At 44.9% G+C, this 20,799-nt stretch overlaps 1 long non-coding RNA gene across 1 annotated transcript; it reads left to right on the forward strand.

Moving 5' to 3' along the window:
- Nucleotides 1-4,306: 4,306 nt before the first annotated feature.
- Nucleotides 4,307-12,232, forward strand: LOC308182260. The gene is made up of 3 exons (XR_013941725.1): nt 4,307-4,413; nt 6,673-6,873; nt 11,131-12,232. It is a non-coding gene; the product is annotated as an uncharacterized lncRNA (long non-coding RNA).
- Nucleotides 12,233-20,799: the final 8,567 nt, after the last annotated feature.

Raw genomic sequence — 20,799 nt, forward strand, 5'->3', positions numbered from 1 at the left:
GACTCTTTATTATTTTTTTTTCTGTTTGGTGATTATAATAATGAGGTGGGGAAGAAGATGGACACATATTCTTCAAAAGACCGATGACAGCAGCACAAATCCTGCCCCGTGGCCATCAGGAAACCAAAGGCAGCCTTGAGGTCTCCCTGGGACCAGCTGAGAGCCAGAGCCTCACCCAGCCATGGATAACTTGTGCTCTCTGCTATCCCACTGCTTCGGCAGAAATGCTCAAAGCCTCCAAGTCTCCCCATTGCCCTTTCACCATGGGGCAGCAGCACAGCCCTGCCCGATGGGAGGCTGGTGGGTCAGGGGCCCTTGGGAGGGCTGCAGACAGCCATGGAAACCTGTCACAAAGGTAGGATGGAGCCTATTGCAATTACACTCCCACATATGCTGCATTTCTGGCTCCCCAGCAGGTGAACTGCCCGCACGTGGGCCATAACCTTGCTTTTTTGAGTCAGGAGAGCACAGATTGAGCAGGGCCTCGTGCAGGGATCTTCCCTTGTAGGTGTGCCTACAGCCACGGGTTCTCCATGCCATGCTGGAGACCCTGGCAAGGGAAACAACATCCAACACTTGGCTCCATTCGCTTCTCATCCCTGTTCACCTCCATAAATGTCACTGTGGCTCCCATACACACCATAGCACCTGCAAAGGGTACTGTAAGATCCCTCTTGTCTGGAAGACTTGTCTGGTCTCAGCAGACTCTGCAGAGGTGGGCAGGCATCACTACCCCTTATCTACAGGTGGGGAGGTGAGAGTGCAGAAACACCCCAGTTTGTGGCCACGCCGCTGGCCAGAAGGGAGCTGGGAAGGTAACCAGTGCTTGCAGATTCCCAGGCTGCTCAATTTACAAGGAGAGAACTCTTTGCAAGGAAAACATGAAATTTATAGACTGAAATTACAGTGTTGGCAAAAGATGCCATCGCTGTAAGCTATATTTCTGCAATCCACTCCAAACCTGCCTACCTCCGAATTTCAAAGATACATTTTTTTACACACAGTAAATTTGAAATATGTTTGGTCTCATTACTTCCTGGTATGAGCTTTTACAGATTCTGCCTCTTTTTCTTCCAGGATGGGAAATAAGTAACTTCTACAGAGTATAGCTATGGGTGTCTCGCTACAAGAGACCTCCTGTGTCTTCCTGCCTTCATATGCAAACGCAAACCCATGGCAGCAGCTGGGAAACGCTCCTTCAAGATAGCTTTTGCTTATTGACAGAAGTAAAGATTTTATCATGCATTATCATTGCGCTGAAGGGTTTGGGCTGAAGCCCCCAAGATGGGATCTTTAATCACTGAAGGGGTTTGTCTGCATTTGCTTCAAGTGCAGTTGCTGTAGGTTTTTGTTTGTTTGTTTTAATAAACAAAACAGAAGAGCAGCCACATCTCCTGGAAATGTCCTGTGATCTCAGTGCTGTTGGTGAATGTTTACTAGCCCTGAGAAACCGAACGTGCCTGCAGTCTTGCCTGCTGTTTTAATTTCCATGCTTTGAAGTGAGAGGAGGGCTTGTCCAGGGGTCAGGGCCCTTGCTCTCCAGTCCAGCTCTGCACTGAACATCGCCAAGGACAGGAGACATTTCTGACACCTCCCCCTGTCCTGTCCTGGGGTTACAGCTCCGAGCAGGATGTCGCCTCACTGTCTGCCCCTGCCCCTGAGCCCTCACCCTGACCAAAACCTCTGTGATATTTATGGCTCCACAAAAACTTTGCCTTCCTGAGGTCACTACTGCAGCGGAAGGAGTGCAAAAGCCTAATATTAGTCCCCAAGCCTAAAAATTGTCTCCGTCCATGAGAGACAGCTCTGTCCCAGATGTGTCTCCATGGGCAGAGCTTGCACTGAGCACAATGCCAAGCGACCGCCATCCCTCCAGGCCTCCGGAGACGTTCAGCGCTGAGGCAGCAGACACCTACAACACTACTTGAAACACAGCAAGAAAGCTCCCTACTAGGGATGCAGTTTATATTAGCAAAATGAGCCCTTAATGGAGCACAACATCCGCATTCCTCATCAACATCACCTGGCAGAGCAAAGCAGCTCTGTGAGGGTAGAAACTTCAGCTCTGGAGGTGGGGAGAGACAGGTTGCTGGAACATTATCTCTGCCAGGAGCTTTTTTTTTTCCCCTCCAGACACACTGGGGCAATGTTACAAAGACATACAGTTTTCTTGTTGCTTTAATTCCAAGCAGCGTTATGAATATAGACTCCAGTGTTTCAGAGCTCCTGCTTCCTAGCCTCCAGGAAACTGTCAGGTGAAAAGAGGAAGGAATGGGAGATATACAGTGAACAGTGACTGCATGTCTAGTGTGCCTCAGACCAGGTTTTGGCTAAATCCTGCCACTTTGGGGACCCTGTTGAACCAAGCCACTTGTGACAAATAACTGGTAATATTCTGACACCATTCTGTTTGTCTCCGTTCTGGTGGGTGATCTTTGGGCTAAAAATGAGGCTGTTTTAGTGCATTTCAGAATAGATGCTATAATTTGTCTAACTACTGGACAAAAAAAGAAAAATCCGGCTGCCAGCATTCACTGGAAGACCAACTGTAGAGCATGAAAATGAAATCTTTTCATGCTCAGGGAAAGCACAAAGTCTTAGAAGAGGACTGAAGGCACCACAAGCTTCAAGCCCTGCATCTATCAGAACCCCTGGGGTACCTAGTGCTACGTCAAACCACAATAATGTCTGGGGCATCTCTGGGGGGATACAGTTAAAAATAATATTTGGCTTTAAAAATTGGCCTGTTTAAACATCTTTCATTTACAAATCAGTTGCAAAAACAGGCTTTGCTTTTCCTTCTCCACATGAAGTGTATTTTCTTTGGGGGTTGCCTCCCCTCAAAGCCAGCTTGTGGGCCCAGCTGAATGAAGGTGCAGGAGGATCAAGTATTTCCTGCTAATATGAAAAGCCAGTTCATAATTTGAACCTGACTTTCCTTGAAAAGTGTACTTTCCCTTTGCAATTCCCCCATCCTTTTAGAGGCAGACAGAGGCTTGCTTGTGCGTTTGAGCGTACCATACCCAAACTTAGCGCACAACATGTAAAAACAAATAGAAAGTGTGGCCCAGGCTGGACTATTGGCTTCAAATAGTCCTGCACTGCCTAAATGCCACTGCATACTTGGCCTCCAGCATTATCCTGAGTGGCCCCTTTCAGTGGTCTGCATACCAGGTCCTTCAGACACCCAGACTGCTGCTGAAAGATCAGCGTTGTAGGAAGTCAGTCTGCTCTGAGGAACACAGCCCTAGTTTTTCCATAGAGTTACGGACATGTGTTATGTGCTTCTTGGAGCCTTGGCCCTGGCTCCTTCCTGGAAGCAATCCCAGGCAAGATCTCTCATTTGAGGGGTCTCAGTGCTTCAGCACAGGGTCTCCAGCTTGATTCACAGCCTGCTGCAAACAGAAAGCATCTTCCATCAAGACATCTCCTTCAGACAGAGCACAGGGAGAAGCTGAACCCAAGCCATGTGCTGGGCTATTTTGCTCCCGCAGTGGTGAAGACCTAACCAGGTTGGGCTGTGGTGCTTCTCACTGAGAGCAGAATCATTTAGGTTGCAAAAGACCTCTAAGACTATCAAATCCAACTATTAACCTAGCAGTGCCAAACAGGACTGTAGGACAGCCACTGTGAATAAACTGGAGCCGCCAAATTGCCCACGTTACTCAGAAGGGTATCAGCACGGCTGCACTTTCCCTGTCTAAATCTTTATGCCCCATTCGCACCCAGGTTCAGGCATGCACCGCTCTATGTAAGGACAATTACTGAAGACGTGACAACCCTGCAAGGGGAAGGTCAGGTTAGAAAGATAAAGCTTTCAGTCTAGATGAGGAAACAAAGTACAAAGATATTAAGAAACTTTTCCCTGCGAAACAACAAGCCTACAACAGAGCTGGCTTGCACATCAGCTTCCGATGTGCAAAACCCCTAACACCCTCCTGTAAGAGTCTCCCAGCTTCCATGCAGCCCTGATCCTGGTTAGTCCTGGGCCTGGCCCCAGCCAATGCGAAATGTTGCTTCTGTCCTTCCTAATTGACTTGCTCCAAAGCATCGCTTAATGTATTTGCACTTTAGAAGCAGCCAAACAACAATGTGAGAGCCTTAATGAGAGAGGTGCTGCATGCCAGCAGAGCAATAAATCTCCGGCAGAGGCTGGCATTAGGTCTGCTACCGCAAATTCCTGTTGCAAACCAGTTGGGCTGAGGCTGCTGCTGCTGCCAGGAAAAAGGGAGAGTTTGGTTAAGTGGCTGACAAATGGCTTCTGCTTGTCGAGTCTCCTAATTAAAGTAAATGCACTTTCCTTTCAGGTCTGTTTGCAAAAGAAGGTTTGTGAAAATGCAGCTTGCAAAGGATGCAAGAGAAGCGAGAAGCTGTGCAGTCACTGAGAGGCTGCTGTCGGCTGTCACATTGCAGGTAAATGCTCTGGGGGGCCAGGGAAGCATGTCAGGCTTTCTCCACAGGTCAGGTTTGCAGCTGCTTGTGAGCTACAAGCAGAGCTCTGTGTCATGGGATCCTACCTTGGATCAAGGTGGAGGGTGCTCACAGCTTAAAATGTTCCCCTTTCAGTGAGCTTTGCCAGCCTGGGCTTTAGTGACATCTCTGCCTGAGTCCATCCAGCAGAACCCCACTGCAGCTGTGCTCCCACAGGGGCAGGCGGTTGGGTTCCTCCATTCCCTCTGCAAAGCCTCCTGTCCCCCAGCAGTGCTTTAGTGGGAAAAAAGGTGAAACCTTGTGTTCAGAGAGAGTCACAATACAACATGTGAAATACATCAGCATGATTTAAAAAATGCTTTCAAATATGCTTTGAACAAAGGTGAAAAGCAGTGAGAACGGCAGTCCATCTGTGCTTTTCTGCCTATGTCTTACTGAGCAGACTGTGTTTCATCAGGGATATTTGGGGAACAGATCTTTGTGCAGGCACTGGGTATGCGGCCATGGATGGGCTCATCGCAGCAGTAGCATTGCTGGGTTTCGGCACGCTCCAGCCTGGCTCAGTGTGTCATGCTGACCTGCCTCCCCCCAGCTCCCCTTACTAAGCCCAGCAGCAAAGGTTTTCATCCTGACAGATTTCTAGACCTGATGATAATATCCAGCGAAAGGTATTTGCAAGTGTCAAGTATTATTAATTTCTGAATATGAAAACTGGAACCCCCTCCCAATAGTCCTGTGTAGCCAAAAGCTCTCTGAGGGCTCGGAAGACAAAATGATCACTTTGCTTATTCAGGGTGACAAGAGTGATCTATCCATTAAAGTGACTTTCATCCATCAGTTCATTATGCTTTATGTCTATGCTGATGCGTGTTTTGCCATTTGCTACTTTTTATCGCCATTATGTGACATGCTTTATTCATTGCACCAGGATTTATATCTGCCCTGTTACCTGCTTTATTCTTTCATTATATTTTATATCAGTTTTGCTATGCTAGATGTCTGTACAGCCTCCCTCTAGATATACCTTACCATATTTTATACATTACTTTACATGCCTTCTGCTTTATTCAGACATAAAAAATAATCATCTTGGAGTATATTTAAGTGCTCACAGAGGTAAAAGACTATTGTTTTGATTCAGCTGGATAGGGGAAGCTGCTGTGTTAGCTTTTACTTACAAAGCCTCACAAGAAAAATGCCATCCTTTGGTTTTAAATAAGGCAGCAGTTTCATCTAAATCAGTCAATGAGGATAAATTGATGTGCCAATATTTTTGTTCAATTGTTCTTCATGTGCAATCATAGAATCATAAAGGTTGGAAAAGCCCTCCAAGATATCTGGTCCAACCATCTCCCTACCACCACTATCACCCACTAAACCATGTCCCTAAGTACCACATCCAACCTTCCCTTAAACACCCCCAGGGTGTTTATATGATTGATTAAAGGAGAGCTCCCTCCCACCTTGACCTAGCCTTATAAAATTAAATACGGGATTCAATTCCAGATTATGACACTTAAGCTTAGATGTTTCCATGTGTGCCAGATGTCTAAATTCCCAACACATTTGGTGAAGATCTGGCCTGACAGTGGGAGCTATTTAGGTCACCTTAGAGCAGACACCCACCCAGCACGCAGAGGTATCTCCAGTTAACAACCAAAATGCTGCTCCTTAATCTAGAGCTAAACCCCACCTTGGCTGTCCAATATAAGATATAGGATATAAGATATAATGGGCTTGTTAGCAGAGAGGAATTCCTTCTGCAATGGCAGCTGGAGCTTTCTCCACAACATGGTGGAAACGATGACTGAGGAAGACTCCAAAATGGAAAGGCTAGCAGGGGTACAGGAGGACTTTGAGATGTGTCAAAGTGCTGGAACAAAATGTCCCAGACTCGTGCGGCATCGGCACATGGATGTGTGAGCATCCATCGGACTCCAGAGGACTGCGAGTGCTGCTGAGTGCTTGTCCTCTTCCAGCACAGAGACCAATCCAGGATTGGGTCTGGCCATGAGACAGGCACACTCCACAAGAGCAGTTCACATCCAGAGCCAAACTCACCTTATTTGAGGGCAAAGGAGAATCCTGTTCCACAGTTCAGTCCTGGACCCTGCCCATTGCAAACTGCAGGAGGTTTGCCCAAGTAGTGGCTTGCTCCTTGCCACAACAGAAAAACAACATATTTCAAGAACTTAAGTCACCATATAAAAATCTCATCCTTTTTGCATTTTCCATCCCCAGGTTTGTTCATAACCTGCCCTTGCTGCTCACCGTAAGCATCTGCAATTACCTCCTATGAATGATATTTTTGTCCCTGGGCCTGATTTGTTCAGGAAACAAACAAACAAGCAAACAATGGATTATTTAGCTGCAAAAGGGAACAAATCTGCCTGCTGCGACATTTGCAAACCCCAAAAGATTTATTAGGAGACACCAAAAAAGGTGAGTGTTTTCTGCACAAAGCTGGCAGAACATACTGTATGAATAACTGAATGACCTTTCAAATATTTACACATACCTAGGATCCTGCATGGAGGCTGCTTCTGCTCCTTCACCCACTCTCAGGCTTTTCACCCAAATTCCCTTGCAGCAGATAGAGAAACACTGATATATGTTTTTAACAAAACAGCCATGGCCAAGAACAATAGCTGAGAAATGTAGGAAAACAGTCAATTTGCACTGTAGAGTTAAGCCTTTTCAGAGCTGTGAATGTCAAGTGAAGTCCCAACTGAGCCCAGGAAAAGAGAGAGCTTTTAGCAGCTGGTCACACTGAGCAAGGAGTTGTAGAGAAGAAGGGAAATGGGGACCATAAAGGCTGCCGTTGGCCTGGTTAGAAAGAAACCCTTGCTGCGTTAAAGACTAGCATCTCAATAAAATTTACCTGGTTGCACTTCCAGCACAAAGGATGGTTGCATATATCTGACTAATTCCCACTGAAAGTCAGCAGAAAGGCTGTGGAGGGAACTGTGCCTGCTGGTAGCAGAGGAGGTTACCAAGGCTGTCAGCAGGAGAGAGGGGACAGCACTGACCAGGAGTGGTGTGCTGCTGGGACTCAGGTGCTGAGCTGCTGTTGTCCTCCAGATAGATGGCCTGTCCCCAAAACTGCCCTGCAAAAAGCAGGGTGGGCAGCAGGTGCATGCAGCTGTTGCCAGTGTGTTGCAGATCCCAGATCTGTTTGGGAATGTCATCTCTTCAAGAGACTAACCAATTCTGACTCCTTAGATCATATTTTTGGATAAACATGATGATTAAAATTAAATTACCTCTTGAGTAAGAAATCTCACAGGGAATAACTGTGGCATCCTCAGCCTTTGGCATTGTTTCTATTGTTTAGCCATAAGACCAAGCATGTGCTTGGCAGGAAAACAGCAATTTTTCCTCCCCACAAGCACATGGAGAGTTCAGGCACGGGATTATCTCTGACACCTACATACCAAGAATTCAACCCAATCTGGTCCCCCTGGAGCACCTTTCTGTGAGCAGAAGGAAGCTGTCCTGCCAAAATGCTCAGCTGTCCTGTGGCGGAGGAGCCACATGGACTTGGTTGGTACGAGGCAGGGGCCAGCAGGACCCTCTCCCACATCCCAGGGCAGAGGCCACCGTGCTTCACAGGGGGTACGTATGGAGTAGCGCAGCCATGCTCAGCCCTGCATACCCCCAAAACCCGGGTGCATGAAGCCAGTCTCCTGGGAGCACGATCACACCACTGGTTCAACAACAAGGGGATGAACAGGTCTCATTTCGCTTCGGCTTTTAATTGATTAATTTCTAAGCACTTTAGACTGCTACATATGGAAAGTAATTGTCCTAATTATAATACTAATTATATTGTTCAAGTTATGCTGTAGTGCTAAGAGATTTAGCAGCGCTACAACTGAAGAGGGTGTCTGCATAGTGCGGGCAGCATCCTCTGTGCAAAGAGCTGCAGGAGATGGGAAGACGGGGAGCGAGGTGTGGGGTGGGTTAGGCAGGGAGCTGGGCAGAGAAGGGCCTGGCAGGTCGGTGTCAGTGCTATCAACACTCATCTTCAAGGAAATAAAAAGAAGGATTTGGTGGCTACTGTGTGGTTCCCTGCAGCAACACCTTCCTGTTTTTCTCAGGAAACCCTGTGTGAAGGTGTTTCGGAGGCCCGGCTCATCCCAGGCCGCAGCGGGCCTGGCAGGCTGCCCTCAGGCAGCATTAGGCCTTGAACCGCCCTGCCTGGGGAGGGGGGCATTACATTAAAGCTTCTGTATGACTTGAATAATTATTTAGCTCTGCAGGCTTTTAGCCCTGAAAGCCTGCCTCAGTTGCAGCATGTGCTGGAAAGCTCAAGACGGGGAGCCAGGCTTTGGGAAATGGCTGGGCCCTGGCACCAGAGAGGGCCCTGAGCAAGCCCCTGGTCTCCCCTGGAGCCCCCCTGTGAGCTCTGCAGAGCAGCTGTGTCCCCTGCGGTGGCCTCTTGATGTCACTGTGGTAACACCGATCAGATCCATGGCTCAGGTGCCTTTGGATCAGGCCGGGAGCATTTTTTCCTGTGGCAGAGAGAAACCTTGCGTTTTGCACCCACTCCTGAAAGGAAGCATCAATCTTGCAGGGTTGCAAATAGTCTTTTCTTGTGACTGTCCCCAGTACCATTGATCTTAAGATATTGCTGCAGTTTGTGTGCATAGATTTCAAAACAGTCATCCTTTCTGCCAAAATGAGAACAATCCATTTCCCCTTACATGGCCACTATACCAGCCCCCATACGGACAGCCCCTCTTGTGCAAGCGCTTCACCGCCAGCAGTAGCATAGGAAAAGGGGCACGGAAAGCCCAAGCCAAACTTTTCTAGCCCAAAACTCAGATGAGGATCAGCTTGTACCCTACACAAATGTATTGCAACTTAGCAGAACTTTTTCCAAAAAACCTCCACCCCCAAATTATAATATAAAAAAATGGGAACATTTTGTTTTTGCCATTTTCAAAATAAAAAATTTCACCTTCTCAGGTTGAAAAAACATTTGACCTCAAAATATGTTTCAGTGTTATTTATGGAAAAAAAATATGTTGCAACCAAACCAAAATGTTTCACTTGATCAGATTTTGAGAGTCTTATTATGCAAGCCACCACACTTTTGGATACTTTCATTTCTGTTTGAGTCTTCTTCCCCTTTTTCTCCAAAATTCAGAACTGCCTAAGGACCAAAAATGCAGTTATTCACAGATGTACTCTAATTAGCTAGAGCTTCTCTGTATCTCTTAAGAATCCAATCAATGATTACTCAAGTGAACTACAGAGGCCTTGCAGGAATTTAAGTAGGGTAGAATCCTTAAGCTGATTTTCTGCATAGAGATTAATTTCATCCTGGTTAGAAACAAATGGAATATATCCTGCTGTCTCTGTCCCCTTGTGACTGTCCTTATTAAGGACCTAAGCTTAAAATTCTCGGTTGGACCAGGCTCCCACTGAGTTAATGAGGTCTTTGAATGGGATTTTGAATTAGTTTTGAATAGAGCGGTTGGAGCTCTGCAGTTAGCACAAAGAGCCCTCCTTGCAATGGAGGCAGATCCTCACCACCCATCTGTCATCATGCAACTCTTGGTAAAGTCCTTCTGCAAAATCCTGCAAGAAAACACAGTTTTAGTGAAATGGTACCACTCTCCCTGGTGCAGAGGGTGCTGACTCTGCTGATGGGTTTCAAGTCAACAGGAAGACCCTCCTGGCACTCATTTCAGAGGACAAAGACGCTTTGCTGCCTGCAAAACTATTAATTCTGGTGAAGTTATCTAACCCAGCAGCTGAGCAATTTTTGATCTGGTTTATTAAAAAATAATTACTCTGATATGCAAGGTTTTCAGCAGTCAATAATTCTGTGGGACTGCTCTTGAGGATTCAGTCACCATGTCATTAGCTTTATGCATGACATTTTACTGTGTTCACCTAAAATAGAAAACTGAAGATGGAAGAAAATATAATTTGGTGAAGAACCTTGGGACAGGTCCTGCATAGACTCATTTCGAGGCAGGAAAAGTAGGCAGTTCAGCTTAGATTCACATCTCAGTTGGACAAGAGATACAGAAACAAAAATAAAATACTTCATTGAATCAAATCTTGGGTTAAAATAAAAAAAGCACACCACAATTATCACATGGAGTTTTATCACTGTAAGTGGAATGTATAATAATTAACAAGTTTTGATAAAGAGATCTTTAAAATGTACAAGGGAAATTCCTGTCATAGTTTCTCAATGTGGCTGTTGCACTATAGAGCTGATTGAAATCTTAAAAAAAAAAAAATCCAATCAAGAAAAAGAAGAAAAATAGCTGAAAACATTCAGCAATTACCAAACCATTCTTCTCAAGAAGCACAGACTAAGAACAGGAAAAAAAACACACAGCAACCACTTTCCTCTCCTTTCCACGCTCCAAGAAAAATGATCTAAGCAGGGTTTTATATAGCCCAGTAGGAGAAAAGAGCAGAGATTCCATTAAATTCACTGACGACTTCATCTGTTTTATATGGATACAGTTTGGAGGGCTGATTGATAGCTCTCAATGGGAAACTTCTATGAAACACAAAGATAAAATTTTTACATATTAATTTGCTGTTCTCATGGATTTTAAAAGTACTACGTGGGCAGCAGCTACATGTTTAATAGTAGCTATAGAGGAACCTTATCAGCTGGGAGTTTTTTTGATCCTGGTAACCATCCAAAACGTTATGTTTTTCCTTTAGGTCTTCAAAATCCAGGCCAGGAGTCTCAGAAGAATTGATTGTGGCAGAATGGCCTCTTTCATGTCCCAGAACCTGAGGAGGGGCCTGTATTTAACCAACACTTGGCATCACAATCCAGCCTTTATGTCTGTTCCTTTCCCTGCTGGATATGTCAAATGAAGTGAAAATAAAAATTTGGAAAACTTATCTTTAAATTTTGGATAACAATTATTTTGAAAGAAAAAAAAATAAGTTTTTTTCCCCTCTAAAGCAGATGTGCAATATCTAGATGGGATTTACACCACTGCCTCCCCCCCTCCCCTCCCCACTTTGGGCTACTGGACTTCAGAACAGAGAGAGCTCAGAACTCCCTGAAATGTCTCTCCTGCCACTGTGTACATGTTCACATCTATTTTGCGGATAATGCCTCAGGATCCCTGGGCAAAAGCCTTTCTTGTCTGCACAAGATCAATGCCCTGAGACGTGAGCCCACAAGACTGTTTTCTCTGCTGGCCCTGGTTACTTCGCGCAATGTTTTGGATGCTTATTCATCCAACTGGCGTAGGGAACATCTGCTGAAAACATATATCATCCTTACAAGTCTGTTACTGTACGTGAATTATGGAGAGGTGAAGGGAATGGACTGTGTGGTCCAGTGGTCGGGGTCACAGAGCCAAATTTCCCCAGTATGAATCAGCAGTGACTCCACCAGCTCCAGCAGAGCGGATAGGTGTAACGTGCAGCTTTCCTTGGAGGAAATCTCTATTTACACCTGCATGAGTCAGAGGAGCATCTGCTCAGAGAGCTCCACCTCTGCCAAGTCAAAGAGCGAGTGTGGGAATCCTCAACCTCGCCGCGCTCAGGGGGCCACCACCCAGGAGCAGCTCTCCAAAACGCCAGAAGAGGACACTCCTGGAAAGCCCCACTGACACATCAGAGCAAGGATTAGAAAACCACATTACATGTATCCGAAGAGGAGGTCTGGCCTTGTCCAGGGCAGTGGTTTCCCACCATCACAGGCCCCCAAGCAACAGTTGCTAGCAAGGAGGACGCTGCTGCCTGTGCTCTCCTTGCTTGCTGCACGTAACCATGACTTAGGGCTTCAACTCATCAGAGGGGTATATCTGAGGGGTCAGATTCTGCTTTTTTTTTTTTTTATTTGTATCTTTTCAGTGCTTTTGTTAGCACCATTTGGGTTCCATTGAATTCAGGGTTGTGAACACAAAGCAACTCCACTTAATTCAATAGTGTAAAACCTTTGCTAAGAGGGGTTTTACTCTAGTTTTATGGCAGCATAACTGCAAGCTCACTATGAATGAAAGGAAAAGTAATTTATATTCCTGGCCAGCTTTTCTTTCCCTGCCCCTGCCCAGCACAATTTCATATCTATAATGCTCTTTTGCAGCAATGGGAAATAACAGAGAAACCTACTCCAAGGTAACAATGACATTAGCTGCACAGTGCTAGACTTTAAAATGAGGAGATTAAAGACTGGCACTCTTTTATAGAATAATATAAAGAAACAACCTGAACTTTCTCCAAAAATAAATTAGCCTGTAAAATGTTGAGAAATAAACATAACTCTTCTGCCCACAAAAGGAATAACAAAACAGGCTTTGTTTCCAGTCAGATTTCTTGATTGCAGGGAAAATTCTAAAAAGAAAACCCAAAATAAGGCAACAAAGCAAAATTTTACCATGTAAAGTCCTTGATATTTTTCAGGAGTGCGGTTATTTTCCTCTCCTTACCTTGCTACTTGCGTTGGGGAAAAAGGTACAGATAAAATAAAACATTGTTTTGTAGAGAAATTGTGATGCTCTAGAATGTCAGAAAACTCTTAATTAGAGGTAGAATTAATTATACCTGCATATATAACCTATTAAGTATAGGTTTCACCTGTCCTAACTTGCACTTAAAAAGACCCTGCATTTATTCCTAATAGTCACGTAAACTCTGGGAAAAGGCACAGAAGAGACAAAGATGTTTTCAGGCATCTGTCCCAGTGGTGCAGGACTCATCCCTTACCAATGATGTGAGAAGTGCCCGAGATGAGACCTCCCACCAGATGAAAAAAGTCCATTTCACGTCAAAATGAAAGCTTTCTTAGCTTCTTTAATCTCTCATTTTCACCTTTGTCTTGCCTTTTTGTTATTAGATTCTAACCATAGCTAGAAACTGAAACAATCAAAAGCAAAACTAAATTATTTAGGAGGAGGTCCTAAATAGGTTCCCTGCCCTGGGAATGGTGCCTTAAGCTGCTCTTCATAGGCAGGTATGTCAGATTTCTTTTCCACAGGAAAAGACTGACTAGTTTGTCCACCTCCACTTGTTAGCACCTATGGGTAGCCTTGAAAAGATTCAGGCTTTGTAACTGACAGCCTGCAAATGAGATTTGGGCTTTTTGATTGCGCAAAGCTTGAAATCTCATCACCACAGCTGGTTTGCACATCCGTTTGTGGACAACGCATTGTGCAGCTGAACAAAGGAGATGCGATAAGCTGGGTTCCTTGCTTAGGAGGAAGGGTGGGGTTTTGTTGTTATTATTACAACATTAATTTTTTTTTTTGACTAAAGAAATGAGAATTCATGAAAATCCCTAAATATAGGTGTATGGTTCAATTTACCTATTCCATTGTTGGCTGGTAGAAAACATGCTCCAGTTAAATACCAATTTCTCTCAATAGTCATGTGAAAATTATTAGGTCCATTGAAATAAAAGCAATAAAGAAGGGGAAGACAGGATCTTGGTTCAGTACCCGCTGTACTCTGAAGCAAGAAAGTATTCTAACAGAGCAAAATCTCTGGTAATTCCTGTTACAGGTTGATTTGAAAGGAAGAGGACCGTGACAGTTGTCGGTGACCTTATCTTGAGAGAACAGCTCTCAGATCACACCCCTCAAATATGCCCTTCTATCTCCTAAAACTACCCCAATTTACATATTAATTTATTACCTGTGCAGTGTGTCATCCCATAAGATGCACTTAGCGAGACCTCATTCTACTGGATAAGATTGCATTCATATTGCTTTGACCTTGACAGCAGCATTAAGACCACCTAATGCATCATTTTCAGAATTCACAAATATATTAAGAATGCTTGGTTCATTGCAGCCTCACTTCACTAATGTCTCATAAGGACACTTGATGCTAAAACAGGGTATTATCTCCTCTCTGCACACTCTAGATTTACTAGCCAGTATAATACAAGATTAATTGCTTTCATTACTCCACCATACTCATTTTATTATGTTACAGTAAACATTATACACTTATTTCTATTATACATACAATGCTACTTCTGCTAAAGAATTTTAGCAAATGGTTTGGTTAGGCCAATTAAGATTTTCCTTGTTTAATGCATATCCCTTTGTCACCATTATTTTTAAACGACTTAATCTACAGAAATACATTACTACAGGCAAAGCCAAAATTGCATGATCCATGCTGGGGTCTAGGGAGGTTTTTATAGTGAGACCGAGCAGTGGGAGCTGGGAGGGCAGCTGGAGGCAGGCGCAGCACAGGCTCCTTTCTGTGTTTTACAGCGGAGCAGAAACCTGGCTGCTTTCGAGGCACCGGATTTTTGCTGTTAGGCGCCAGATGATAATTTAGCTCTCCAGCTCCAGCTGTGCCAGACACACTTCATTTTCATAAGCAGTTACATCAGGGCATCGGGAAGTTTGGACAGACTGAATATAGAGTTCATATGTCTATGGTAGAAAGCATGTGGGACCAAACTGTGCTTATGTTCACATTAGATATAGCCGTATCGACGGCAGTCCAGCCTCTTGTTGGTGAGTGTACAAAGCCGTCCTGCTTTCTTTAAAGGAGCTGTATTGCGTTTACAGCAGTGACGACAGGCAGAGCCTGCCTCGCAAAATCCAGGCTGCAGGGGAGAGGTGCAGAGCTTCACCTCAAAGGCTGCAGTGCTTGAGAGGTTACAAGCCAGCCAGCGGCATGACAGCTCCTTCCTCACCTCCTGTTCCCTGTCATCTCTCAATCTGTCTCCATCTCTCCTACTCTTGCACTCATTTTCACATCCCCAACAAGCAAACAGTGAGAATCTCTGTCGTTCCTGTGTGCTGGTGCCAATTTTCAGCTCAGAGCTTGGGTCTGCAGCACAAGGGACCACGGTGCTGCTTGCACTGGACGCCGTGAGCCTGGCAGCACGAGCCAAAACAAACCATCCCTCCGCTCCATGCAGGTGAAACAGCCCATATTGTCCCATTCAATAAATACGTCTGAGCCAACTGCACTAGCCTGAAGGCTCAGGCGGATTCAGGAATTGGGAACTGCAGCAGCAGGAGCGTTGCACCTGGATATGGGCCAGCAGAGCGCAATGGTAAGTGCTGCAAAGAAACTGCCTGCACCAAACCGCTGGCTGTACCAGTACTCGGTCCCAAACACCCAGCAATCAGGGAAGGAGAGGCCCCAAACAGTAAGTGTTGTGCATGTATTCCCTTGGAGAGATTCCCTGGGATGCTGAGAACAGGCTTTGTGGTGTAAATGAAAATCAGCATATTTGGGGTGCTGATTTTAACTCTGAGCACACTTCCCGCCCACAGGCACCACCAAGAGACAGTCCATGTCACACGCGCCCTGCACACCAGACACTGAGCAAGCTGCCCTGTGTGCATGAGAAGAGATGTTCTTTTAAGATTGAGGAAATCAAGGATTTAACGTTCCTGACAAAATCAGTTCACGCTCTTGCTTTCCTATTTTCTCCTCTCTTATCTCTAACCATGCTCAAAAATCAGTTTAGTTCAGTGAGGCTTTCAGCCGTCCTGCCAGGGCTTGTCCTGTAACCTCTGGTCCGCAGAGCCTCCCTCCACCCCCCCTGCGTTTGCAGAGCATGGGGGAGATCTCCAGAAGTCACCAGGGAGAAAAGCAGAGAACGGCTGGGAGCTGTTGGCTCCCAGCACTGGGTGCCACTGAGAATTAGAAACCTAGATGAAAGCAGAAGGAATTCCTCTTAAATTTCTCAGGTATACCTGAATAATGGGGGTTTAGGTCCCCCAGTGAAGCTGGGGACTGAAGGGGGCTGCACATTTCTGTCCAAGCCAAAATTATAATTATCTGAGCAAGAAAGTGATCCGCTGTGGTACAGAGCTGTTGGAAGCTTGGCCTGGATGCCCCCAGAGAACTGGTCAGGATTTATGTATTTATTTGTCCCAGTTGGAATATTTAGAAGGAAACAGGGCAAAATCCTTGGAAATATATTATTTGCAGGAAGAAATGAGCCCTGATTTTTTTGGGGGGGACAAGATCTGAACGTCGGGCTTTGAACATACCAGCATTACTCTATGGCCTACCTCACACTTTCGTTCTCCTGGACTGAAATTCCCTCAATGTCTCACAATCCTTTCCTCAAAGACACAAGGCCATATATCTTGGGATTTGCATTTGGGCCACTGAAGGAAGACATTCAGCTGGAGAATCCAGGTACCTTTTATTTGAATGAAAAAAAAAAAAAAAACAAAGCTTTGAGAAAGGGTAATGCAAAGGGTAATGTTTCTTTTGTTTTTCTTGGTATTTAATATCCCTTTTCTCCCAGAGTAGTCCTCTTTCTCCTCTTCCTACTCTTCAATAGACTAATTCCCACCATTACTTTTAATCCTATTAAATGTGCACAGGCATTGTGGCATAACTGATAGTTAAATGTTGTTGCAGCACCTGAACAGATAGCAGCGGGTTGGAGCAAGGTCCTCAGGAACGCTGTCTGCACTTGTGCATCCCAGTAAGGCAGACCAGCTTTTGGTACCCAGTTGTTAAATTCGACAATTGGTGTGTTTTTTCTACAAATAAAAGTCTCTTGCAACAATCCTTATGAATGCAGAGTGTCTGTCACTCTTAGCCTACAGCCCTCCTCTTTGACTGTAACTGTAGAAAAACAGGATCTGTTTCATACCAGACTAGATGCTGGAAGGTCATAAATCCCACCGCACACCTTCTTAAAACTGGTGATTTTTTTTTCGAGGCGCTCCTGCGGGCTGGGTAATATAGACCCCGGCGTTGTGCTGGGGACCATCGTGAGACTCCACGGCAGCCTCCCCAGTGAATTCTTCCTCCTAAAAAGTGATTCCAACTCTGTTACCCAGACTGCTTAAATAAAGACACCCTTACAAGGCGTGTTTGTGTGCTGGCTTTCAAGGCTTTTCATTCATTTTTTTTCCTTGCCTGCAAGAGGAATGACTGGATGTTTCTTCTCTAGCAGGGGAAGGGGAGAGAAATGTTTTGAGGATGCAGCGATTCAGAAAATCTTACTGATCTGAGGTTGGGATGTATTCCAATTCTCTATCGCAGAAGTCACCCTTATCCAGAAAACTTCTGCCCTGACTGGCTCCCGATGGTGTTCCTCAAAACCTGATGGATTCCTCATATCTTTGGGTGGCTGAGGAGTGTTTAGTTCCCTCTACATCTCTGTTTCCCAAGTTCAAGCCTTTTGCAGAAGTCTTTGCCAGGCACGAAACTTGCATGAGGTGATGAAGGGATCTGGGCAATGTGTGCTAAACAGATTTTTTTTTTTTTCCTTCCACTCTATCCCAGCCTCTATTACTGCTGGTGCCAATGGTCAGGAAAGCAGCCCTTTGCTGTGGATGTCTGAGAAGACATCTCCAGCCATGCCCTGGCTCGTGTGGGCAGTGGATGCCGTGCGGTGGAGCTAGAAGGAGAGGTCAAACCATGGAAGAAATGATTTGCTCTCCACACCACTTCAAGGCCAGAAAAAACTGCCAAAGGGAACATCCCAGTAAAGCTGTCCCTGGGACACCTTTTCCCTGGGAGGTGCCTGGTCCTGGGCACCTGTCACCATGCCCAGGCAGGGCACAGAGGGAGGCTGCGGGTCTGCGAGGCTGCCAGGACACTCACATACACAAATCCTGATCCATTTTCACTTACAGTGTCAGAGTGGGGAAGTCATAGTCACTAGAATTAGGCAAGAACTATTTGTTATTTCTTTGTGATGGAAACTTTGTCAAGGAATTTGAATACTTCTGATCCTGGACCAGGGCAGAATGTATTTTTTCTTTTTCTTTTTTATTTTTTTAAAAAAGGAAACTTGCCTAAACTAAACTTTCGAGAAATTTTTGGGCAAAGCTTTATATATAGACACATACATATATACACAAACACATCTGTGAGTCAGAATGCTCCATTTAACTAATTTTCATTTTCAGAAACATCTTCCCAACATCAGGTAAAGCTTTATTATTTCAAAGTGTTCAAACTAGCTGGTTCAGGATTTTTATTTTCTTTTATACTTTTATACCTCAACTAAAGGTGACAACATTGATTAAAACACAGCCATTCTGTCAAAAACCTCAAATTCCAGCTAACAGGCGCTTTCCCGAAGAAGACAACCCTGGGAAAACCCAGCTCCATTTTTCTCCCACCCTGATCGCCCCGTATAGAACAGGTCGTCTCTGCATGTTTGCACCAGACATCCATATATCCTTGGCTATGTGTCCAGAGACCAGAGAATTTATGTGTGTTTCTTCTCTTTGCTGTGTCCCCTTACTTCAGACTGTATTATACTCCTATTCAAGATGTTCTTTAAAGATACTAACTTAAATATGCATAAATATATAAAGATACATATGAGTGTGTGCGTATGTATATATATTCCCACCACAGCCCACAGCAACCACGGCAATTTCCCCATTGGAAAAAATAATACCCATTAAACATTTTTCAAATTACTGTGGCAAGAAGGTGGGTTGGTCCGCGCTCCCATTTCCCCCCTCAGGGACCAGATTTCGTACCCCGCTGAAGCTCACGCTGGAAGATGCATTTGGTGGTTTCGGCACGATCCCAGGCAGCTGTTTGTGCATCCCATAATGCCATCACACAGAGTTATCTATGCGCGGGGTGACGGCAGGTCAGGAGGGAGACTCGCCGCCTGGGGACACATCACACCCACCCTGTCCCTGCCTCTAAATCGCCCCCTTGCAGAAAAGTGCTATTTTGGTGCTATTTTCACCCACAGCATGGAACAAAACAGGGCTCTTCAGCGAGCCATCACTTGCACCATCAGAGCCAGCAAGTGCCTCCTAATTCCCAAATGGGGCCACATCCTGAGTTTTCGTTTATAAAATAACCAAAGATATGTTGTTTTTTTCTGAGTCAGATGACAGAAGATTTTTTATTTTTTATTTTTAAATAAGTTAATTGAAAGGTTAAACAAGTCAGGCTTTTTAGATTACTATCACATCCAAAATTACCCATCTCAGATTTGATCAGAATGAAGCATACTATTCATCTTGAAACAAATGATTTTGTCTATTTCTAGCTATTTTATGCTTTTGTTTGCTTGGAAATTGGTACAGAATTTAAGTGACAAAAACAAGTTTTCATTTTAAAATGTTGCCCAACTTCTCCTAGAAGCAGAGCGCTCCGATTGCTTTCATTGTGAACTGTGGGCACTGAGCAGTTTTTAAACATCTGGTTCTTAAACTCTAGGATACTGACTCTTTTTTCACACAAAATAAAACAAAACACAACCTTTTATTCTCATGCATCCTTTTATCCTTTGCAGCAGAATCCAGGTGAGTCACAACCTCAAGGTCTGACTTTGACATTTTTTAAAATTAACTATTTTGATTTATAGCAGCATAAAAGAGAATAGATTTTTCACCTTAAGCCTCCAATTCTCTTTTTGTGTGAAACGAGCGGAAAGAAGCGGCATTAGAGACTAATGCTTTTAAATAAGTCACTTCATATATATTCATGCAATTTGCGCTCTGAGAAGCTGCTATGTCTGGATATAGATTTCATGACTATTCAGTAGATTCTAATCACTTAAACGTTCACATCCCTCCATGTGGATATGTGTTTGTTTTAAAAGTAAATGAACCAGTATTAAAAATATCCAAGGAAGCTATCACTCTCCGGATTAGGGACTCTGTGCCATCATCAGGGGCAGTACATAGCACAAAAGGGCTTTTGTCTACTCAGAAATCCAAACTGCATCGGCTCTATAAATAGCGCCTCGATAATGCTGCCTGTGTCCAGGCCTCTGTGCTGTGTTTATTGCCGCAATGGCTGACTACAGAGTTCAAAAAACCTTTTCTTGAACAAAGGCTTTGAGGGTTGGTTTCAAAAATATCCCCACCTACAAATCCTACACTCCCAAATCTGTCCATTGCTAGAAGGAAAACAAGGCTAAACATCTCTGTGAGCTGTGAAATGGGTCCTGAAGAGCTGAAAACCTAAGATCTTGATTTTTAGGTATCTGAAGTGAGAGCCCAAGCTATCGCTTGGCACTAGCCCAAGCACGTGTGCTCCGTCTTCTCTTTCTCACAGCCATCCAGAGGATACTACCAGCCACAGATCCCCACTGCCCTGAGCACACTGCAGTGCCCAGCACGTTTCAGTGCAGGATCCTGTGTTCATGAGAGAGGATGCACCAGAGGCGTAAAGGCCAGCTGGCCACGTGGAAACCCACCCTCTGGAAGCAGCACAGACACAGCCATTGACAGTGCCACTGGTCCCAGCTCACAGTGCCAGTCTGAGATCCTTGGAGACAGTCACGAACACAGTCCCTGCGTTTGGGTTCAAGTATCAAACCATGCACATTCGGTCCTCCAGGCTCCAAGGGCTGTATCTGTGCTGGGGTTGGCTGAGATGCTCACGTACAGCTTGCCAGTGGCAAAGCCTCCATGTCTTATGAGGGAATCGCAGTTGGCTTCTGACTGC

This window comes from Anser brachyrhynchus (genome assembly GCF_964034855.1).
Source record: "Anser brachyrhynchus genome assembly, chromosome: 24".
NCBI lineage: Eukaryota > Metazoa > Chordata > Aves > Anseriformes > Anatidae > Anser > Anser brachyrhynchus.